The 25,872-nt window shown below is 39.2% G+C and overlaps 1 pseudogene; it reads left to right on the top strand.

Moving 5' to 3' along the window:
* The window catches only part of LOC113105387 (phosphorylase b kinase regulatory subunit beta-like), a 76,973-nt pseudogene that overhangs the window by 49,500 nt on the left and 1,601 nt on the right, over positions 1-25,872 (top strand).

Here is a 25,872-nt window from a genome sequence, read left to right on the forward strand (position 1 = left end):
AGTAAATAATGAACTATGATATATTAATCTTTGTGAATTATGAGATAACACTCCCTGTCCTCTGACAATGCAGTCTGCTAATCTTAATCGTATTGATTAATCTCTCTGAAATTATGCCTGAAAATGGATTTCAAATATGCTTGGCGGATACTATTATTAAATATTAGGTGCACTGGATTACTTGTTTATCATATTCACTTGTTCATTAAAAGCAGCAGTATTTTGATTGCATTTATTCCACAAGCAACAAACATGCAAATGCGATGCCTGTCTACTACGTGATCTGTGAATTGTCTGGCGTAACAGCTGTTCTTTCATTCCTCCCCTGACTGAAGCTGCCTTCTCTCATCTGCTTTCAAGGCGAGGCACTTGACATCTCAAAGAAACGTACCTTCATACCATGAAACCAGTCAAATGACACAGTCTTCGGGAAACTTGAGGCTAAAAGAAAAACACATTCAAATCATCTTGTGACTTAATTGTACTATAATGCCAGCAAAATCATCGAAAAACCTCAGTCCTAGTTGAGATGTAGCTGTAATTTGACTGATATTGGCTTGGGAGCCCAAGTTTGTCTAATCAGAGGCAGTGAGGGGCAGGTGGCTGTTTTATTGATGAATGTAGCACCGCTGCATGGGAAACTGGGAGGAGCCCTGCCGCTTTGAAGGAGGGCACTGCATATTGCACAGTAATGCGTGGCGTGCTTGTCTTTTCACTTTTGCATCAAAGGCTGCTCTGACTAAAGGGCACGTTGCTGTGGCTGCTGTTTGCTTGCGTGGTCTGTTCGTGTGCATGTGTGGTAGAGTCGGTTTATAGAGGAATTTAGCAGTATGAAGTGTCAGTTTATGTTTTTTTTACGAATTATGGCCCATCATGAGCATCATTGTGCAATATTTATGCGAGTACTACTCATGCACTACATGATTGAAGATTATTGCCTGTTTGTGCTTATAGATAGGTTGTTTTCAGCATACACTTGTCCTCATAACATCTCCCATACTTTGTCCTCAGTTTGAAGGCATATCTTCATTTTGAACCATGTCCTTGCTCAGAGATTAGACAGGCCTTTTTTCCTGATTGATGGATGTACCCTGTTTCAACAAAGCACAGATGGAGCTCAGTTTAAATTTAGAAACGATTGTTCAGCTGAGCAGCCAAGGTGCAGGAAGCAGCCTCATCCTTTTGCCTCTTAAACACAGAGAACAGTTTCTGAAATGCGTCTCTCGCTCACATACACAAGCTTAGGGAAAGAGGCCTTTTTTGCAGTTACTTAGCTTTGCAGAAGCTATTGATTCATATTTAATTTGATCCATTAAGACAAACGTATTCCAACAGAACACGGCCCCATTGTTTTTGTTGGCTGTGCTCAACGACTGTATCTTTTAATGTGAAAACACAGGATGTTCGTCTTATAGGAAGTGATTGTTCGGGGTTTGAGTAGAAGACTATGGGGATTGGATGCAACTCGTTTCACATGAAATCTCCTGTCTGCATGTTTTTTTTCTCTGGGCTGAGTCACTTCATAAACACCCGGGGGGATTTCTAGAACACACCACAAATAAACACAACCCAAGTGGTGAAGAGACATCAGTGGCCATAAGACATGTGACATGAACACAGATGTCCAAGGGTGTGTAAATCATTTATCATCTATCTATCGTTCTTTCTATTGCTCTAACATTCTATCATTCTGTTGTTCTGACATTCATTCTAGCATTACATCATTCCGTTATTCTATAATTGTATATATTGATCCATCATCCTTTGTCTGTCTGTTTATTTCTGTCATTTCATTGTACAGTCTGTCATTCATTCAAATTTGAATTGCAGTTCTGCATCCTATTGGCTACCTCGATTCAAATTTAAAGAACTGCATTTAAAAGACATTCTCTGTTAAGTTCTGAACGTTGCAAAACTGTGGTGCATACACATAAGCACTTACTATGTTGCTTGGAAGTAAGTAGATGCACATTTACACACATGCTCGCATCTCTCCTTTGATGGGGGAACTGCTTCACCTTGTACTTGTCAAGGTTGCTCTTCCTGGTGGAAATTACTCTTTTATAAATGTAAGCCTGCAATGTGTGCTCGAGTCCTTAAAAGATTGATGGAAAAAGTCCAGTGGCCATCACTAAACATGCATATGCACACACATGCACGCAATGCTTTTAAGGACCTCAGTTGTTCACCTTCGTGGTGAGAGATTCAAACAAAACACTTTACAGCGATGATGGGTTTAAAATACTAAAGAGAGAGCAGGAAAAGGACCATACATTTGGCAAGGCAATGGCAGGATTCGATGCTGATGGCTGTGAAGAAACATATTTGTTGTTGGAGCTGGAAGTCATTTCTCAAACGTGTGCAGTGTGGTGACGGATGTGTTGTATGTTTATCACCGACAGCCAGAAGACGTGAAGAATGTGGCAAGATATCACTTGTGTGTCACTCACTCATTTATTATAACTCCAGACTTCATAGTATGAGAATCCAAATCCAGTGTCACTCTGATGCTGTAACGTTTCAAGTGTATTTCACTGCAAGAGTATGTTGGCATATGTCACCTCTGAATATGTAATGTTGCTCAAGCTTTGTTTAGTAGTCAACGTGCAAGTACTGTATGTACAGAATTATGAGATTGTAAGATCTGAGGGTTTATGGGTAAAGAACCTTTAAGACCCAAACTAACACCAGACCCCCACCCCCAAGACCCAGACCAAGGCTAGACCTCTAGAAAATCAAATTAAAGACCCCAATAACCTGTCAGTCAGTTTTAATAAAGTGGAATATAGAAACAGAATTTTTGATTTACTTTATCCAGAGAGATGCAAAAGTACATCTGAACCCAAAGCCTTTTTATTGTGCTTTAGTGATGTTTGATGATTATTATATAGGGAGCCTGTGGAATAAATAAAAAAAAGTGTCAAGGTTACCTCTGAGTCATCTTCTTTCAAATTACTCTAGTGACTTTGTGTTTTATCAGAGACTTGAAAACATACTCCTAGGCTTTTTCTGAAACAGCTCTGCACAGACTGTCCCATAGAGCAGCCCAACAGGTATTAGTAATCAGCTTCCTTATCTCTTCTCACTCCACACACTGCATCTTTATGGGAATTACATCACATACAACACCACTGACAAGCACCAGGCTCCTGAGGCTTTAACCTGCCTTGCTTTAATATAAATTGATTTTTTTCTTCTTCTTGTCATAAGGTTTGCTGACTAGATCTAATATATATCGGTGGTCCTTCTAGAGAAGGGAGATGTGTATCGAATTCACAGCAAGCCTTTGTTCACAATTACACTCCCACCTTCTCAAAAGTCCAATCCCCAACCTTTTCAATTTCTTTAAGGTGATTGTGGCCAGGCTTGCACGGTTGCATAGAAAGCCCCTTGACTCTATTGTAAGAAGTGGAATGGAGCTAAAAAAGTAAGCAATTTTTCCATTCTACTTCAGAGAGTGTTTTTTTGTCAATACAGTGGGGTACATCGTTTTTTAAAATCCTATAGCATATTATTTCCAGGTATAAATAAAATTTTTAATCCTATATTTTAAATGTGGTCTCAGACTTTAGAATAGTCTGTCTCTCTACATCCCTCAGCCTGATGGGGTGCTTTATAACATGAAATGTGTAAGCCTAAAATGTGCAAAGCCTCCAAACTTGTCAGCTCTTGGGTTTAATATTGATAAGTCACTTCTTCGAATTTTGATCCTTTAAGGAACAGTAGACATCTTAAAGAGCAGCAGTTCACATAAGTCAATGTTTTTGCCTTTTGGCAGAAGAGCAGTTGAAGAACAAACTGTAAAGGGAATGTGAATCTGCCAGATTTCTTTTATCCACATCATATCTCCAAGAAACAGTCCATTAGGTTTGCATTGATTTGTCACATAAATGGATTCAGGAAAAAGGAGCTTATTTCAGACTGCCCGATTGGAATAGAATCTTTACAGTTACATTGTGTTTGCAATGAGAATAGAATCAAAGAGAACAGCATAGAATCTCCATAGCTCAATTACATTTGCATTCAGTTATAAGCAGAATGGAATCAGTAAAAATTGCTTATTTGAGACTGTCAAAATAGAACAGTATTTGCTGCCACATGAGCCGGTGTTGTGTAAAATGTTGCTTTACATTAAGTTTTTGGTTTTGTAGTTGCTACTGTCTGCAGAAAAAGAACACTGTAATAACATGAAATGTGATCTCTCTATTATGGTATATTGCATCTGAGGCATCAGTAATAGCATTTCATTAGTCTGTACTTTTACACCTTTGTGATTCACTCACAAGCTGTAGAATTTTGCCATTAGTGATCCCATCTGATTCTAGCAGCTCCAGACTCGGTAAAAAACATCACTTAGCTGCCGAAGGGGAGTTTTTGCAAGTGATCTTTTACATCAGATATGAAATTTCCTCAGCACGCAGGGGCAGCTTACACCGCAGTCAGTCTTAACCTAGATACTGTTAGAGTCTAAGCCTGTCAATGTATGACTGCATTGGATTTGTGAAAGCTCCAGATGTTGGAAAGATGCTCCCTTGTTTTAAAATTACTTGTCATCACAAAAAAAAAAAAAAAAAAAAAATGTTTGGACTATAGACCTTAGTTAAGGTTAGACGCAATAATGATTTAACATGGAAGGAAACAAGTCTGTGTGCCACTTTACAATGGCATGCAGTTTATAAAGGTCTGAGATCATGTAAATTTTAACAACTCACAACTTTTAAAAGTTTTGTCTGAACAATCGATTAGTTGTTAAACAACAGTACTCTAAGTGCTTCTATCTCTCACAGTCTCAGTTTCATTCATGTCAAAACTTAAATATGGTGCTACCCTGACTACAGTCTGTACCATTATACCGTAGTATAACTTCAAGTTAAGTATCATTAATACCATAGAATATAAATATGATTATCACATAGCTGTGTTAGTTATCAAAATACCAGTATTAACATGTGATACCATAATTTGTGCTTCTTTGCCGATACAGAATACATTAATTATACTAATAGAGCCTTTAGCCTCAATATTTTTTTTATTTTTTTGGTCTACAAATTATTATATTTAGAGGAAGACAGATTCGGACAGATTCGCTGTCAGAAAAGATGTGCATTTGTGTATCTTTTGTTCCAGTTTAATGAGGTTTGCTGCCTGGTACTCACTTTATATATATATATATATATATATATATATATATATATATATATATATATATATATATATATAAAAAATAGAGAAGAAAACAAAGAAATGCCACAGATACACACTGGCAGTTTTTTATTTCATTTTTATTTTACCAAAACTGAAGTTTAATTTTAAATACATTTTCTAATATGATCAACAACAGAAACAATGGAAACAATTATTCCTGTAGCTTACATGTTTGACACTTGAGCTTGGGGACCAGTCCTTACTCCTAATGTGTTGCTTATTAATAGTTAGTAAGGTAGTTGTTAAGGGATGGGGTTGGATTAAGGGATCTAAAATATGGTCATGCAGAATAAGGCATTAATATTTGGTATGATTACAGAGAGGCACAAAATCACTTCCAGGATGTTCTTTTTCGCTGTTCCCTGTTGGTGGAATGGCCTACCAAACTCCATCAGGATAGCCAAGTCTCTCACAATCTTCAAGAAACAACCAAAAAATAATGTCTTCTATGAGTATCTAACTGCCTCTTCATAAAATAAATTAATAAGAATAAAAAAAGTAGAATACAATAAAAGAAAGGGGAAAAAAGAAAAAAAGAACCTATGCCTTCACTTTTTCTGTTCTCTTTATCCTTATCCCTTCCTGTCCTGGCTTTTACTATTTGAACGACGACTGAAACCTTGTATAGCAGGCACTTCTCGTGTTTATTGCCAACTTTTAGTAAATCGCTTAATGTATTCCTCAATCGCTTAATGTATTCCTCATCTGCCAAATTAATAAATGCAAATGTGCTTTAGCCAATATGATACTATCCTAATAAGCAACTAGTAATAGTGAGAATTGGTCCCTAAACTAAAGTATTTATATATAAAACATGTATCTTAAATGTATTGTCAAGGCTGGGAATTCACTAAATGACTGTTGCGTACATTTTTGCCTCGATTTGCGGTCTGAAGGACTCAACGCTAGCTGCTGAAAGTCAAAGCCAGTATGGAGGTTTTAGGCAGTCAGAGTTGACAGATTTTTACAGAGAACCACGTAGCATATAGCGAAACACATTCAGATTTTTTTTTAAGCTTCAGACCATGATTCCATTCATTCGGTGGGTTTCAGATATGTTTGATATTTTGAGCCACTTTTAGAACACACATTGTTTTCATCTGTCATGAGTCTCCTAGCAACAAGGTGCGTGTTTCTTGTGAGTTTGTTGTATTCTAACAACTTGACAGTCTGGTATTGTGTGATCCTGAATAGTGTGCATGAAGCCCAGTTTTTCTTTGGAACCATTTTCAACATCTCCATGTGTATGTTGCCTTAAAAGTGTTCCCATTTTCTGTCCTGACTTTCACCCCTGCAGTGTATTCCAGCATTTAGACAAATGCGTCTGGCAAATGCTTAAATGTTAATGTTGATGCTTTTGCAATTGATTGTTTTGCAATTATTTTTGGTACATAGATGACCGACTTTAACCCTGCCATTTAATATCTCTCCAAATTGTTTCAATAGCGCAGTGCAAACTACTGAAGTTTCACGCCACCTTTTCACTTTTTGAATACTTCTGCACCTGTCACAAATTAACAACGTACCCAGACATTGACATCCCATCCATCAAGGGCAGCTTGAACCTGCTCCCATCCACCTGAACAAAATACCATCCTCCTCTGCAGCCCTCACGCAGGGCAGAATTAGCATGTATAGTCTCTGTTGATCAGTCCTTGTGATGACTCACTGCACTGCCTCCACAAACTGGCTGTGCCAATATGTCATTTAACCCAAAGCTGTGATTTGCCCTGTTCCCCGAGCACTTATCTCCCCCGTTTCAGGGGAAGCAAACAACAACAGTTGAGACAAACAGCCTACGCCACAAATATATTACCATCTTCCATTTAGACTAATAGATCTGTCTATCTCGACGTTTGACACATCCTAGCGCATTTGAAGGTGTGTTATTTACATATTAGCTGGTTAATATTACATTTTTTGGAGGCTTCGAAGGATGTTGGATATGTGCCATTCATTTTTCCAAGAAAAATGCCTGCAAACCCTGGTTATTATTTCTTTGACCATAGCACTGACCACAACGGCAGAAATAATGATTGTTTTGAAACATAGCAAAGCCCCCAAGTTGTGATCTCAAGAAAACAAGACAAATTAGCTGCTAAGATGCTCTTGCCGTTCAGGAGTTGTGGCAGTGGAAGGTTTAAATGGAGGCTGGCTGTCCTCTGTGTGCAGGCAGAGGGCTTTAGCTGCTGATTGATATGAACCAACCTAAGCCTTCAGCAATCAGCAGCTCATTATCTCAGCGAAATTACTACATCATCCAGCCCAAACAACTGTAATGAGCTAGCATAAAGAATCAGGGCTCTGATCCACCATCATCTCCCTCATCTTTATCCACAGTCTCTCCTTCTCTCTCCCTCTCTCTCTCTCTCTCTCTCTCTCTCAGTGAAGCTTGTTTTCCTCTATTCCCTTCAACCACCCAGTCATCTGTTGTACTCTTAACTGCTCTGACTTTTCTTTCACTTTTAAGGTCTCTCTCTCTCTCTCTCCATTTTTAGTGAAGTCACTCACTCCTAAACTCACGGGCAATGGATTTTACACTCTGTGCCCTTGCCTTTGAGTCTTCTCCATTGAGACCCAAAGTTTTCTAATACATCTTCTGTGCTTGTTTCATGCAGGGTCCCATTGAGAACGATGTGGTCATTCATGTGACCCTGATAGCAGAAAGTCAAAGGTAAATAAATCTCTCATGTCTTTCTCTCTCTTCATGCTCTGGTCTAATTGATGCATGCACACTATTATCGGGCTATTCTGTAGCCTTCATCTATCAGCACTCTCATTTAAAGCTTTTCTGGTGAGAGGGGGAGGTGAAAGAGGTCGTGTGGCCAGCTGGTCCCAGCCAGGCCTGCTCTGTAGTTCATTTAACATTGTTTCACCCTAGCACTTAACCCACCTCTCCCCTTATTCACTCCGCAAACCTTAATCGGGATTACTTGTCTAACCCAACCATCAGTACCTTCATTTAAAGCAGCTAGTTCCACTTAACACCTCACCTTTCCTGCATATCTTCAATAGTGTTGTTTAAATATTATATTGAAAGCAGAGGTTCCGACGGCTTATAAATGTACATTTGCATTGAAACCCACAGCATCAGAAGTGCCTGTAGAACATTCATTTATTTAATCACGGTTTCATTCAAGATTGTGTTGCCCTTGGACCATAATGGATTCTTGACTTCAGTGATTGATTAGAAATCCTACATAACAGCATTTGGATGAATGTTGCATATGTAAATGACATTTAAAGTATTTTAAAATATGTCACAGATAATATTATATAACCAAAGATGAAATTGCCAAATGGATCCGTTTCACATTTCCAGGGTTCTGAGAATTACAAAAGTCATTATAGTTGGGTAAACTTTTATAGTGGTGACCTATAAAAAAAAAAAAAAAAAAACCTTCCAAGATAACGTTATCTGTTTGACATTTAAAAAAGAGCAACAAATTATCTAGAGTTTGAGTACATTGGTCAAAATTTGCTATCATTTAACATCATTAATATTTAGAACAAGGTTTTTAGGAACAAGGGATGTTAGACATAGTGCCACATTAAAAGCAGGGTATGTCATTTGTTTCAAACACATTTTTTTTAAGCCAATTGAAAGTCTTTTCACATCCTGATAGCAATCACTAAGTTCAGTGGTCTAATTTATAGAGTCTGTGGAAGGCGAAGGACCATAAAATATTCAGTCATTCCTAAGCAATACAATGTAGTAATAAGATATATTTTTTTCCTCAACTAGAATCGCTATAATGTGCTTTGTTTTAAAAAGGACATTTTGATACAAGGTGATAGAATGTGGCACAACAATTGCACCAAATGGAATTACAATAGAATGATTGTTTCCAAACACATAGAGGAACACAGGTTATGATTTCAAGAAAACAAGCCAGAAAAATAATAATAGCATATATCTTCTGTTGGATTTAATTTGTTGTCATTTTTGCAGTTCCTTTTTGATTCCACTAATGGTGCAGAAATCACATACACCTTTAATAGAGTGTAATAGTCTCTGTCTTGCTTGTGTCTTTCAGATTGCAGGTCTTCCTCAACACCATGGCATCTAAACTCAGACCCCACAGCAGGTGGAGCCCATTCAGATCTGGCCCCAGAAAGGGCTGGTTAAGGTATGACTGTTCAGTCAATCAAACTGACCAACAGACAAATCTTCCAGACTGATCAATTTCAGTGACAGTCGCTCCATTAGACCACTGGTCAATTTGGGCCGACTGGCACATCAGTCATGTCAGCCGATGAATTATTTTTGCATGCTCTTAAAGATTTACACAATGGATTGAACCTCACTAGTGCACTATTGATTAAATCCGTTTGACAAAAGACTCTGAAAATAGACTTTAATGTTTTCTCAGATATATACATGTCTTTAGTGAATATACGACCAAAATATTAATTAATTGTGACAATAAATCAATAGGATGTACTGTAGTGTTCATTTACTGAACAACCTGGTCTAAACTTGTCGTCATAAATCAGATTATTTGAATATTTTTCAGGGGTCAGAAATCTTTTGCTAAATATTTTTCCTGCCCATTCTGTTTGTAATCATGTGTATGTGTTTGTTCTATTGTCTGTGAGTGTGTGAGTGGGTGGTAAGGTTTTGTCGCTGGAACATGTAATTCACTGCTGTTTGGTTTAAACCCATTAGTACCTGCTTCTCTTGACTCCCTTCTTTTCTACAGTCAGTTGTGTGTGTGCATGCTCCGATGTGCCAATGAGTGATGATTTGCTGAGTATGCCTCTGTAAGGATGCTTATTCAGTGGCTGACCTATCAGAGACAGCTGGAGCTCTATTGATAGACCTGCTTACTGTAGATCAGCCTTCATCACTGTCACACTTTATGGTAAATGACACAATGTCACATTTGACTAATGATTCACATTTGAATTTCTTGAATGATTCTTTTAGAAAGGAACAATAGCACTCGATGGATTGCTAGTTATTTTATTATAATATTCTTTGATAAAATTATTAAATTTGTATAAATTTACAGTACCACTTAAAAGTCAGCAGACATGACTCCAGCTTTCAGTTACATGATCCTTCAGAAATCATTCTAATAGGTTGATTTAGTGCTCAAATAACATTTCTTATTATTTGTGTTATCAGTTGTGCTGTGTAATGTTTTTTGTGTGTGTGTGTGTGTGTGTGTGGAAATGATACATTTATTTCAGGATTCTTTGATGAATAGAAAGTTAAAATATGATTTGAGATATAAATCTTTTTAAAACATTATGAATGTGAATGTCACGTTTGATCAGTTTACAGGGGTCTTATGATGCGATAAAAAAATTTCCTTTCTCTTTGGAGAGTTAAAAGCTCTTGGGGCATGAAGAACATCTGTAATGTTGCAAAGATTAAAGTCTCAAATCCAAAGAGATATTCTTTATAAAAGTTCAGACTCATCCACACCCCCCTAAAACGGCTTGTTCTAACACTCCCCCAAATCTTGACGTAAGCATTAGGGAAGATTTGCATAACACCACCCAGATTCATGCAAAGAAATAAAGCGTACCTTTTATTCTCATTGTTGTATTGTTGTTGTCACCTCTGCCATGTCGTATAGACAGTGTGTGTTTCACTGTTAAAGCTAAACTACTTTGTTTGACCTTCCAAAAGAGGACAATATCCGCTTTGTCATGCCTGGAGCTGATCCGTGCTGGTCACTCAGGAAATATATAAATTTACTCTGTGGATCGCTAGATGGGCTTTCACCGTGGATGAAGCGGAGTCCAGCCCGGAGTCGTCACATGTGGTTGCCGCAATCCCAACGGCGCTCCTTCGTAGAATCCGCTGGCCGTGCTGTTTTTGAGCCGGCCCACCTCTGCTCACTCAAGCCGGCCTCTGCTCCCTCTAGGCGTCCGGTCTTCACTCACTCAAGGCTGCGGTGTGTGACACTGTTTCGTTGAGAAAGCGAAAACGACTTTGTTTGGCCTTCCGAAAGAGGACACGACTAGAAAACATGTTTATATAACGTTTATAATGGGTTCTATGTTTATGTATCGTCGCTCCTGCCGGACAGGGCATCACAATATGTTAAGGGGTTTAACATTTCCATCACACGCTTGAGGTATTCGGCCAATCACAATGCACTGGATAACTGGCCAATCAGAGCACACCTCACTTTTCAGACCGATGAGCCTTGTAAAAATCAATTTGTTTCAGAAGGCGGGGCATAGAGGACAAACAATAACGTACAGTATGTGGAAAATAATGTTTTTTTTTTTTTTTTTTTTTTTTTTTTACCTTAAACGGCATAAACACATTTAATTACATCAAATAATGTTCTTTTTAGCAATATCTTATGACCCCTTTTAATGTGTCCTTGCTGTATAATAAAAGTTTTTCTTATTAACAGCGGTGTTATTATTAATGAAAATTCTATAAAATCTGTTCTGTTAATTCTTTATTAAATCAATTTTATATTTAAATCTATCTTTTCTGTTAATCAGTGAATCAAGCCAGAGTCAGTGTTCAGCTTAACATTGGTCCTCAGGACTCCAAACAAAACGTGTCCAGATTCTGAATAAATTCTACACAGAAATGTTCGAACACTGCAAAAATTGGTGAATCTTTTTGCTATGCAGGCCATGCAGGTTTGGATAATTATCAAAGCTGTCTACGCTCTTATTTACACTCTCTACACCTTGAGTTGACTATAATGTTTATAATAATTCCTTTCTTGCAATATATATTGGCTGTTACTCATTCTATGTGGAGAGCAGTGCAGCGTGCAAAATCTGAAATCTTTCCAAGTTACTGTCAATGCCTTTCGCTTTGGTTCTACACAAGCTTGTTGTTGTGTCAGGTGATGTTTCTTCGGCACTCATTATCGTGTGCCACAACAAAAAGATTGAAAATGCATCCATGGATCAGACTGCTTGCTCATTAGGACTGTTTGTCTTTTCTAATTGAAACAAATTCTGTGTATGGTTACAGTGCTCAGTGTGTTGTAAACAGAAAATGTTTACACAATGGTAATATATCTAAATGGAATCTTCTCATCTACATTTTCCATGATTACTCAATCGTGGGTGTGATTGCATTTCAATTATATACTTGATCAGTGGTGCATTCCTAATGTAGCTCTATCCTTTACAAATCCAAAACCTGATATTTTTGAATAATCGTGTTAAACAGAAGCACAGAAATGCGAGCGGTTCATAGGTTCACATGCTGTTTCTTATCCGAGCATCAAGGCTGAGCGTGAACGTATTATTGCAGAATCCTGCGTATTAAAGAGGTTCATTTCAGCATCAGCGCACTGGCTTCACTGCCACTCTTGATGTGCTACAGGCTTAACATGTGTGACAGCTGCAGGTTTCGTGTCAGGCATGTTGAGCTCCTGATTAGAGGGAGGGAACTCTCGATTCACTTGTGTCTTCCCCTCATTGCTATTCTGCGCACAAATTTTACAAGGTACAGAGATCTGCTCTGAGAGAACAAGTGTTCTGTAGCATGAAGCTCTCTCGAAAAATGTTCGTAAATTAGCAGCTATTTTCCTGTTTCAGTTGGATATGAGCTGGATTCTCCTCAGCAGGGGCTTACTCTGCTTGTTCTGTCATTTTTTTCCCTTCTTTTTGTCGTATTGTGAAGTACACTTTTGTACCGGAGTGTTATTCTGAGAATGTCAAACTACAGGAGGTCAGAGAGAAAAAGAGCTCCATCTAATGTCGTAAAGATGTCAGCACACTCCCTGCAATGGAGTATTATTACTGAGGCAGGCATCACAAAGCTTTATTATTTCACATAACCAAGGTGAAGGCTTTGAGCTTAGCCTTTTATTTTGCTACGTTTTAGAATACGTGTACTATTACTTTTCTAAGCAATCACATTTGTTATTTCCACTTGGAAGACAATTAAATGGCCCAAAATATCATTAATTTAGATTGAAAGGTGAACCTTAGGCTATAAGAAGCTATAAATCTCCAAGTGGGTGGACGTTGGTGAAATAAGGTGGTAAGGAGGCAATACTTCTATTCCCATCATGCAACGTGGCATAAAAAAAAGCTTGCAAATTATTGCTTTACTGGTCAGTGTTTTGCTCTGCTATTGTATTTGCTGTAGTTGTGTTTCATGTGATCGTCAAGAGTCACGGTCAGTGACAATGGTTTATGTGTTAGATTTTAAATGTACTTGTCACTGACTATACATCTGTTTATTTACTTCCTTGTAACTGTTACTGTATCAGGAATAAAAGTGAATTAAAGTATCTACAAAGTCTCAGCTAGTGTGGACAATTACACTACTGTTCAAAAGTTTAGGGTAAATCAAATACTTTTTTTAAGCACCAAGACAGAAATAGATGCTTTTATTCAGCAAGAACACATTAAAGGATTAGTTCAACTAAAAAATGAACATATCACCCCTGTAATCATATTTTACAATATTATTGTTTTCTCTGTATTTTTGATCAAATAAATCCAGCCTTGGTTACAATATGAAAGGTCAAAAACATTAAACTGAGCACAGTTTTACAGTTTCTTCAGAAAATGTTTGAATCCGCTTATTCCTACAATTGTACACAGCAAAGTGTAATGATTCAGAATCTGGGCTTGAAGTCTAAAATAACTTTGAACTATCACTTGTACTTTTGAGTAAGACACTTAACACCAAGTTGATCCAAGGGACTAGAGAGTCTACAGCAAGTTGTGGTAGATGAAAGTATCAGCTGAATGATAAATTAATAATTATTCATTCTTAGAACGTGAACAGCTTCCTTGAGGTCAGGAGGTGCTGTGAAATTGTTATGCTCAAATAATGGCTTAATTGCTCAGATCTCTTTTGTCTTAATTAATGGCACTAAGACCTTGTAAAAAAAAATCACAGCGGTATTGAACCAACTTAAAACAGCAAGGTAAACTGTCTTGTCTGGCTCATGCTGATTCATCTGTGGCACAGGTATGAGGGGATATTAATATTCACAGTAACGGGAAATCCCCATTTGAGACAGTTTTATCTGTTAATATCTCACTCGTTCCATAACTATCACGCCACCCAACAAAACCTTGAGTCTTTAATCAGTTGCAGTCATATAAAAGCCTACACACATCCTGTCATTACTATTTCGTTGACCTTTTCTCCTGTGAAATTAATAACTTAATAGTTAAGTCTTTCAGAATCAACTACTGAACAAAACACATGGTATTAATTAAGCCATATGGTTCCTGTACTATAACGGCTCAGATAATGCCTTTGCGCACATAATGGATTGGCATTGTTGTTGTTAATGAGTGTGACACTATTTTTTTCTTTCTTGCTAATCAAATAAATAAGATCTAATCAAATAAATAAGAACAAGGATAGAACGCACTGTGGAATGAAGTCCGTAACTAAATGCAAACCCACAACTTTGCTTCCGTGGCCTGAAGAAAAGGCCATGATAAATCACAAAATAATTCTGCTTTTGCTACACTAACCATAGTTTAACCATGACATTTATAGTCAAACTGTGGATATACAAAAGGCAATCAGGTTGTTTGCCACACTTTTACTACAATAAAACCATGGTTATTTTTCTTAAAGGGTTGGTTTGCTTTTCAAACAGTTAAACTGTTTTGTTTACAGATGATCTAGTTACAGCAGTTCTTGAGTTAACATCTTGGTAACAGTAGATTAATGAAAAAAAATCTGTACATATATCTGTACATTAAATCTGTATCAGTATCTCATTATATGGCTTTCAAAGACTTGGAAAAGTACTTTTATGGTTGTTTTGTAATTTTTGGAGCTTTACAGCCATGGTCAACTATGACTTTTCATAATGATTTTTCAAAATGTTGGTTTAAAAACATTATTTTTTTTTTTAGGTGAACTACCCCTTTAACTAGACACAAATATGGACTAAAGATGATTAATTATAAGTCAAAACCTGCTGATCCATACTGCCAGCATTGTTGTTTTTTAAGCACAGTGACATTTAGGGCGGCTAAAAATAGGAACTCCAGAGTGTAATTATCCTCTGTATTTGATAGAGAATTGATTATATTAAGTACTGTATGACAGTGGTGGGCAGTATGCAGCTTCTCCCAGAAATACATAGAGAGTAACAGGGATGTTCATATGTCTGTCTGAGGTAAAGTATTTGTCTAGATCTACTAGTCATCCATATAGTTGCAGGTAATGCAATGAGTCATTTCTCTCCCCCTCAGATTTTTCGAATCCTTGTAAAGACTGTGGGCTGCTATCCAATTGTCTTTGATCTGAGCGACTTCTATTTGTCGCAGGATGTCATGCTTTTGATAGATGATGTTAAGGTTAGTTGGGCGGTATCACACCTCACTGGTTCCTCAGACAATGTAAGAAGAGGTCTCACTTTCAGTTCCATACCATGTCTATATTTCTATATAAAGAATGAATCAAATTTTGGGCAGAAAATAGGCAGTGGACAGAAATGGTCCCCATAAATCATCAGTATCACCCCTCAGCATTACAGAGTGTTTCTTCTGCTATCTGCACTGTATTAACTCGTCTGTATTCACTCGTGTTTTGCAGAATGCCTTGCAGTTTATTAAGCAGTGCTGGAAGATGCCAGGCCGACCTCTCTTCTTTGCCCTTATCAGTGAGGACAACATTAAGTAAGAGTCTGTCCAGGATCAGGCAGATTCTGGTTTTGTTTATGAGAGGATCAGTAATGTCATCTCTTGCCTCCTAGGTGTCACAGTTTTACGCTGCCTGAAGGAATACGGAGTCGAGGATAAACAGAATAAGGTTTTTAATATATCCAATACAGGGGATATCCAACATGGAGCACAGAGGTAGACACACGTAAGTAGCAAATGGCCACAAGTGAGGACAAGTGAGAAGACCCGACAAAACAGAACTGAAGGGACACGGCTTATGAACAACAGATAATTGGGGAAACACAGGTGGATGGAATCATTAAATTTACAGGGACATGGAACACATGAGGAAGATAATGGACACACCTGGGAACTAATCAAACACGGAAAGACAGAAACTGGGTCACGGGCAAAAACACATTAAATGAGTCCAGGTGTGTGACAGTACTCCCCCCTCCCGGTAGGTGCGTCCTCGCACCGTAGAAACAACAGGGGGAGGCGTAGGTGGGAACTTGGGAGGAGGTTCCGGTGGAGGACGGACTTCCAGGAGGGGGCCAGCAGACAGGGACCACAGAAGGAGGAGCCAGGGAGGAGACGACGGAGGAAGGAGCCAGGGAGGAGACAGGAGCAGGAGGAGCCAGATGGTCCACCAGAGACCAGCCAGGACGGAGATCCAAGGTGGGGTCGACGGCGGGAGGAGCCATGGTGAAGGAAGGGTCGACGACACCAGGGGGCCGACAGGCGGAGACTGCACCGGTGGGTGAGGAGCCCAAGATGGAGCAGCACAGCCGCAGAGCCAGGGTGACGTCGAGGATCCGGAGGGCCTAGGTGGAGCTGAAGGCTCAGGCGACCAAGGCAGAGGCGGGGTCCTGGCAGACCGCTGTGGAGCCGGAGTGACCGAGGATGGAGGTGGAACTGGAGGGAAGGAGGAGCCTGACAGAGCCGGAGGGATGGAGTGACGAGGTGGAACCAGAGGAGTGGAGTCCCGAGGCGGCGGATGGTCGACGACTGACCAAGGTGGAGCCGGAGGGACGAGGGAGCCCGGTGGAGCAGGTGGGATGACAGGCCACGGTGGAGACGAGGGAGCTAAGAGCCAAGGCGGAGCCGCTGGGTCGAAGGACCGAGGAGGAGTCCAGGGCTCGGAGGCTGGAGGCGGAGACAGGGCCTTAACACGCCAAGGCGGAGCTGGAGACTGGCAGTCCAGCGGCGAACCACCGCGCCCCAATGGCGCGGACTGAGGGTGAGCTGCGGGACTGACTGGCACCAGCAGGGATGACGAGGAACTGGCTGGTCTAGGAGGAGGAGAGAGGAGAAGGATGGGAGGAAGGACAGGAGGATCAGGACTGGACGGAACCAGCGAAAGAGGAGTAGAGGGACCAGCAGGTTTGGGAGGAGGCGGGAGAGGGAGGCTGGGAGGGAATACAGGAGACACAGAAGATTCAGGGCTGGGCGGAACCAGCGGTGAAACAGAAAAATCATGGCTGGGCGGAACCAGCGGAGACACAGAAAATTCAGAGCTGGGCGGAACCAGCGGAGACACAGAAGATTCAGAGCTGGGCGGAACCAGCGGAGACACAGAAGATTCAGAGCTGGGCGGAACCAGCGGAGACACAGAAGATTCAGAGCTGGGCGGAACCAGCGGAGACACAGAAGATTCAGAGCTGGGCGGAACCAGCGGAGACACAGAAGATTCAGAGCTGGGCGGAACCAGCGGAGACACAGAAGATTCAGAGCTGGGCGGAACCAGCGGAGACACAGAAGATTCAGAGCTGGGCGGAACCAGCGGAGACACAGAAGATTCAGAGCTGGGCGGAACCAGCGGAGACACAGAAGATTCAGAGCTGGGCGGAACCAGCGGAGAAACAGAAGATTCAGAGCTGGGCGGAGCCAGCGGAGATACAGGAAACTCAGGGCTGGGCGTAACCAGCGGAGAAACACAAAACTCAGGGCTGGGCGTAACCAGCGGAGAAACAGAAAACTCAGGGCTGGGCGTAACCAGCGGAGAAACAGAAAACTCAGGGCTGGGCGTAACCAGCGGAAATGGAGCAGAGGAAATGACTGGAGGAGGTAGGAGTGGGAGACTGAGAGGGTATACAGGGGAATCAGGGCTGGACGGAACCAGCGGGGAAACAGGAAAATTAGGGATTACCTCCCTAGACCAGTCCATCAGATCCAGAACTTGCTCCATATGATCTTCAGAGACTGCATACAGCTCACCCTCAGTCGCAGGAGTGTGGGCAGGGCTTTCCTCCACGCCCTCGATCTCCACGAGGACTCCCACGATGCACGGTGTTGCCGGCTCACACACCTGGTCAGTCGCGCTCTCGAGATCCTGTTCCCTGTCAATGGATTGCTCGGGCTCTGCGGCTGCGGTGGGCTCTGGCTCCGTGTGGCGTGATGGTGGCTGGCTGGTCTCTGGGTCGGGAGTGGGGCTGGCGAGGTCCTCTATGGGGCAGATGGTGAGAGATGACCCATTTCTCGCCAGAGTCCACTCCACAAATGCGGCGAAATCCTCTCGAGGACCATCTTCGGACGACAACGCTCTGCATTTGGAGTTCAGGCTGGTGTTGTAGAAGGTGCAGAGCGCGCCGTCCGGGTAGCTGGTGGCATTAGCTAATAGGAAAAACTGTCTGGTATGGTCCTCGAGAGAACGTCCTTCCTGCTTCAGCAGGAGGATGAGGAATTCGGGACGATAGAGGGGATCCATAGACACTAAGAAAAGAAAAGACTGTGAAAAAACAAAAGCAAAACGGAGGGAAGAACACGCAGTTTTCTATTTTCTCTTTTAAGGTCGGGTCTTCTGTCACAGTTTTACGCTGCCTGAAGGAATACGGAGTCGAGGATAAACAGAATAAGGTTTTTAATATATCCAATACAGGGGATATCCAACATGGAGCACAGAGGTAGACACACGTAAGTAGCAAATGGCCACAAGTGAGGACAAGTGAGAAGACCCGACAAAACAGAACTGAAGGGACACGGCTTATGAACAACAGATAATTGGGGAAACACAGGTGGATGGAATCATTAAATTTACAGGGACATGGAACACATGAGGAAGATAATGGACACACCTGGGAACTAATCAAACACGGAAAGACAGAAACTGGGTCACGGGCAAAAACACATTAAATGAGTCCAGGTGTGTGACACTAGGGAAAGTTGCTTCATCCTCATCCTGGACATGCTGGTGTCTTTTAAGAAGGGAAACATCGGAGGAGTCAAAGTTCACATGCACAGACTTCAGGTGTGCTGTTCTTTACAATAAATTATTTTATTGTATATTAAAGTATTTTGGACTACTAGCTTTTCCCATGTAAAAAAAAAAAAAAAATACGAAAGTATTAATAAAAATTAAAGAAAGCCTTATTTAAAAATGTAGTTCCCTGAATAGTTTCCTTTTGTTAAAATTGTGGAAATGTGAGAAATCACAAAGCATGGTTTGAAAATAATTATTATTAATAATGGCATTGCCTAAGGCATATTGCCTGTTTAGCCTTGAAACAAAGACAATCAAATCTTAGTTGGCAATTGCATTTAGAGAGCTCAAGCATATTTTTTGGTCCGTATATCTATTTTTTTTTTTGGTTTCAAAATAAATCTTTTAAGAAATCTTTACATTTTAAAATGTAATGTATTCCTGTTTCGACCGCTTAATTTTCAGCAGCCATTACTCCAGTCTTCAGTCTAACCTGATAATTTTGATATGCTGTTTTGGTGCTGAAGAAACATATATTTTTTATTATTACGAAGTTCAAAAGCATTAATTTGAAAGATAGGACATTATAAATGTATTTACTGTCATTTTTGATCAATTTAATGCATGCTTGCTAAAAAAAAAATAATAATAATGAATTTCTATCACAAAAAATTGTTATGAGTCCAAATTTTTGAAAGGTAGTGTACAATATATTGAGCCATTCAGTTATAGTGAAGTCACCTCAAAATGTCTACAGGTAGACAGTGGAAATATTGAGCTATATAAGTTTGAAAAGAGTTACAAAGTCATTTTTAAGGTTCATTGACTCAGTGTGAGCCATGAGACTCTGAGGTATCAATAAATGTTCAGAGAGTTGGTCAACCTGTCAAAATTTCAAGGGCACAGCACCTCATACAGAAGTTACAAAATATATCAGAAAGCAGTTAAAGCATCACAGACTGTGCCTGTACAATAAAATATAGTGGTGGCAGTATGATTGTATGAGAGATGTTATTAAACAGTTAAGGGGAATGTCTAACCATCTGTGTGCAAGCTGAAGCTTAAAGTCACACATTTTTTTTTTCAATCTGCTACATCATGTTGTGATGTACACCTGAGTGAAATGGAGTATCAAAAAGAAAATAGTGAAAGGTGAAGTCTTTTTTCCGTTTGTTGTTTGTTGTTGATTGGATAGAGGCTGTTCTGAAGGTGAGCTTGCATTCAGACCAGATTTCAGATGAAATTATTGGAGAATTATGGCATACAACACGAGAGAGAAGTGTCATTTCCCCGGGAAATAGTTATGACGCAGTTTACAAGATGAGTTGCACAGTATTTCACAGTAATTTCAATAGCATTTGATTAAAGTGACAGAAAATAGATAGTGGGACTTACATTTCATGCTACTTTAAGTGCAATTGGGAGATGCAGCAAAACAGTGATTAAGATTATATCTGAATGGCTTGAAAGAAATAAAATAAAGGTTTTGGACAGTCCTAGAGACAGCACCTTGACAGAGATTCTGCCAAAAGACTTTGACACTTTGACAGAGATAAGCAGGCTCATATCAAATAGCTTTTTTACAGGACTGATATGAGAATGCGTTATCTATTTTTTTAAATCGTAATACATATGCACTGTTTCCACTTAGTTTCCTTCGTGAAATATTTAATTTATATAGCCATAGAGAGCATAATAAAGAATATCAGGGAAAAAACAGGGAAAAAATACAATTTTACGACACTGTAGTTGCTTAGCATGTTGATTGACAGTTATTTAGGACATATTAAATGTATCAATTCAACGCCTGTGTAAGATTGTATCATTCTTTGTGGAAACTTTGTAGACCCTGATATCAGGCGCTGTGGTGGAACAACTGGATTTCCTGCATGTCAATAAAGCGGAGTAAGAATGAACCTCCATTTACATCATTTATTTTCCTCTCCACCTTTATGTTCAATATGATTCACTTATTGAAGCAATTAAAAAAAGAAATTACCCTTATGGTTTGTAATGCATGCCTCAGGTTCATCTTCCATTTTCTATTGCCTCAATACTTCCTTTATGTTTCTTTTGTAGGATCCCAGAGTTTAAGAGCTTTGGAACTGGAATTGCCCAAGCACTCAAAAGTGAAATGTCAAACCAGCACGCCGAACACCTCGGACTTGGAGCAGCAACCCAAGATCAACATTGAGGAATAGCTCCATAAATTCACATTTGAGATTCTACAGAAATTCAATGTGAGCCACACTATCCTGTCCATGTGTGATTATGACTTTCATATAGGTGCTCTTATATAAATCATATTCTGTTATCAGGACTGTGACCGTCTGGCCAGTCAAGCCCAGCTGGCCTGTATTCTCTGTATTCTTCCTTGCATTTTAATGATTAAATGTGGAAGGCTAAGGTATTTCAGCAGTATTTAAATGATGAGCTTTTTAAAGAGCCACAGGACACGTCTTGCCGCATGGCTGCTTTTAAAGCTCATCTGAATGAAATGTCCACAGCTGTAATCCATTTAGTGCCTTCATGGCTAAGCAGGGGTTGGCAATGCTAGCTCACACCCTTGTCACGGTCTTAATTCCCGTAGTTACAGTTTATCTCGTAGCACAAGACGGTTCACACTCTTAAACGGACCTATTGAACAAGCGTTGAGCGATTAAATATATGCTTATATGTGATTTTATGTCACAATCTGGAGCTTCCACGTCTTTGGGCCTAAATGCTCCAGGGATGTTGTCTGAAAATGTGTTTTTATGGTTAACGTGCCACCCTGCTTTGTGTTCAGAGAATCTTTAAGCTGACTTGGAGAGAATCTACAGAAGAGCTGACAGCAGGAAACTTTGGTAAGAGTTCCTCTTTTCAACACACTCTCCAGAAGCATTTAAAGTTGCACTTATTTCCTCATTTCTGGGGTAGAAAATGAGATACTCTTGATATATGTATGGTTATTTGTATTTATACCTCTTCTTTGTATGTGTCTAATGTTATATGCAACTGAACACACTATGCACCTATATATTTTTTTAAACTCGCAAACCTCGTGTAGGCTGGCGGTGTGTATTGCTGTGGATGTTATACAGAATGTGCCGGTTCTTTAGCTCCCCATATAACCACTATGTTGTAATTGGCCATTGGGGCTCACAACCTCTGCATGTGTGGTGTAACTGTTGACCACTCTCTCAAGCTTTTGTGATCATGCACCAAGAAACCATGCAGCTCATTACTTGTTTGTCTTTTCCTTTTATAATTTTTATTTTGCGCATATGGTATATATATATATATATATATATATATATATATATATATATATATATATATATATATATATATATATATATATATATATATATATATAATTTTTATTTTATTTTTTTTTGGGAGGCAAGCTATTTTGTATCTTTCTCAACACAAATTGATGTCTCATAGCTGGGGCTATCACTGCAGCCGTGTCTCATTTGCAGTTTGTTTGTGAGCTGAATCCCATTATGTCTGTGACAGTATAACCTGTCCATAACACCTATTGATATTAATTCCCCAAAGGAATCCATCAGCTAAACGTGAAATTGGTGAACATTTAAATTTGTTGCTCAAATTACGTTAAAGTCACGGATTCAATTTCCAGGGAAAACACCTACTTATAAAACGTATACCCTGAACACACTGTTAGATGACTTTGGATGAAAGCGCTTGCCAAATAAATGAATGGTCATTTAAATTACAAAAGTGTAGCAAGTATAACACTGTATTATAAAGTGTATAAACAGCAGGGTCTGAATGCCCAGTGCCACTTTGTCACTTTTGATCGTTTTCATCCCAGAGAACCCAGCTTGAAATATTAATGAGGATTTAAATGCTACGGGGGTCAAAATCTTGGAATATATAACAACATCTCATTTATTCAAATGAGCATCATGCTGCATTACAATTCGATTGAAAAAAAAAAAAAGTTGAATGAAGTTTGGCGAGGTTCACAGAGTTCTTTTAACAAGCCTTTTTGGTGATACAGTATATGTGAAATGATTTACTTTTGACCTCCAGCTACATCATTTTTCCATTGCTTATGAGGCAGCAAGTCTTACAGTTCAGTTCAAAACTTTAGGGTCATTAAGATGATTTAATGTTCTTGAGGTCTTTTATTCTCACCAAGTCTGCATTTATTTGATCCAAAAATATAGTAATAGCACTTATGATATATTTTAAAATGTAATTTATTCTTGTGATCACAAAGCTGCATTTTTGCAGGCATTACTAAAGTCTTCAGTTTCACATGATCCTTCAGCAATCATTCTAATATGCCGATTTAATGCTCAAGAAAAAAATCATTGTGTTGCAAATCATTGCTGCATAATATTTTCAAATACTTAAAAAAAAAAAAAAAAATCAGTTTAGTTAAAATAATCTTACTGACCCCAAATTTATGAACAGTAGTGAATATTTTAGGAATAAACTATATTTTGTAATACGCTATAGTGCAGCCCCATTTATGTTTGGCTCCACTGAAAAAGTGAGGATATCTCTGTTGTACTGTGTTGTGTTCACCAGGTCCATTGTGCTCTTTGCTGCCAGTCTCTTAATTAAACTAGTGGACAGCCTTGCACCGAGCATTACTAGCGTTTTAGTGCATGGTAAGCAGGTAACTGGAAAACAGGAACGGGGCCTAAATAATTATCAACAACATCGGAAGACAAAAATATAAATTTAAATCTGGGATTTCCCACCAACTTTTTAATGTTTACTGACTCTAATAGGATAAAATTTGCCTTAAATTCACATCAATTGTATGATTCAGTCATGATGGACTCCTCTTCCTATTATGCAACATGAAAGTGTCTAATTGCATCAGTCACCACTGCCAAAGTTAACCTGTTGCCCTTTCATTTGATGCTTAACCACTCTTTCTGCAGCAAAATCTCTTTTACCCAGAACTCCTGCAGCCAACCCATTGGTTCGTGTATCACATTTAACATCATTGTACATTTACCTTTTATTTGCTTTGTGTTGAGACAAACATTACGTGTGGTGTGGAGTGTTTGTATAATGAACTGCCATAGATTTCCAACATAGGCCTCTTTAGCCCCTGGTGGTTGTGAAATGATTCATCAGAGTTGCGCACTAGCAGTGAATCTGCATATAAATTGCATCCTAGGGGCCTTATGTTGTGGGTAAGATAAATGGGTACGTTTGGGTTTGAAAATGGGTCATTCTTTGCATACGAGAGCAGTCTTAGCTGACCTGCATGTAGAATTATGGAGTCTTAGCCTTATTTAATTTAAAGAAGCTTAGCCCTTACCTGTGTGCTCACTACTCAATGTGTATTTGGGTAAATTCCCATAGCAGAGCAATATTGATGTCTGCTGGGAACTATAAGGATATATAACAGCACTAGCGCAAACCATCTTTTGCCATTAAAATACTACTGTCAGGATTTACTAAAAACACGCAATGAAGAATTAGCGCTGAAAATTTTGACACTGTTATTTTTGTGCCGAACATTATTATGGGAGGAGAGTATTAAAATGAATCATGTGACGATATTTACTAGCGTTTGCGCTCATCAAATTAATAGTATTTGCGCAATTATTTAACGCCCATAAAAAGCACATCTTAAACTATTTAAATGGTATTTGCGCAATTATTTAACCCCCTTAAAAAGCATGTCTTAAACTATTTTGCGCCTGTGTTGCAAGTAGGTCACCCACACCTGATGATCATCAGCTTTGCTTGCATTTGCAACTATGCTAATTTGCGTCTATGTCTTTTAGTTTGCGCGTTGTCTGTAAATCACTTGCAGAAATTTCCACACCAATTTGCACTGTTTTGAAATTGCGCTCTTCCGCTAATTTTCCCTGTTTAGTAAACCTGGCCCCAATAGGCATCTGATAACAAACCACACTAGATGTAATGTCGCTTTTCTGGGCCGTCACATTTTTTTCTGGTAACACCTGGTCTCGTGGTGACTTTTTTCCACTAACATTTCACAATCACAAAGTACCCAAATAGCTTTTAAAACATTTTTTCTTTTAAAGGCCAACAAACCCTTAATTCTGTTATTTTTCCTATATACTGTAAATGCCACTTGATGTCCCATACAGTGGCATTTCTTTGCGTTGAAATGTAGATAATAAGCAAATCTGACTGAAAACAATAACAACAAAACCAATACAATTTTAATGAAACAAAGTTGGATATGTAGCAGCATTTACTTAGATTCATTCACATTATGATATGTTGTGGGATATTGTGCTTTATACAACATACTCTCATGGCAATTCCTAACTTTTTTACATGTTTGCCAATTGGTGGCTATTTTGTATGAATATTGTATGACCTAATTCGTTCACTTTCATATGACTTGCCTTCACCCTTCTGATGGTTCGATTTAGTGTATCATCATGCTATGTTCCATCCAAAAAATCACACTTTAACCAAATTGCTTTGTACAAATTCATACAAATCTTGAAATGTCATGAAACGGTTACATTTTCTCATTAGACCAGAATGGATATTTTAATGTGGAAAAATCTTGGTTTGAGTACATTAAAACCCATTCAGAGAAAAAGAAACAACTAAAAATACATGTCTGAGAAATGATTCTTCATGATACAGACTGACGAAAGTTCTGTTTTACCAGGTGACTCTCTAGCTCCCTGTGTCCAGGGGTCATTAAAGACATCATATACAGCAAGTGCAGCCCCCATGGCGAGCGAGAGGCCATGCTGCAGCAGGAGCTCGTCATTCACATTGGCTGGATCATCTCCAACAACCCAGAGCTGTTCAATGGCATGCTGAAGATCCGTTTGGGGTCCGCCATCAAGCATTCCACAGCATGGGCCTCAATAATAAAACATGCTGATGTCATTAATTAATCATATCTTTTGATA

This window comes from Carassius auratus, chromosome 7, assembly GCF_003368295.1.
Source record: "Carassius auratus strain Wakin chromosome 7, ASM336829v1, whole genome shotgun sequence".
NCBI classification, from domain to species: Eukaryota; Metazoa; Chordata; class Actinopteri; order Cypriniformes; family Cyprinidae; genus Carassius; species Carassius auratus.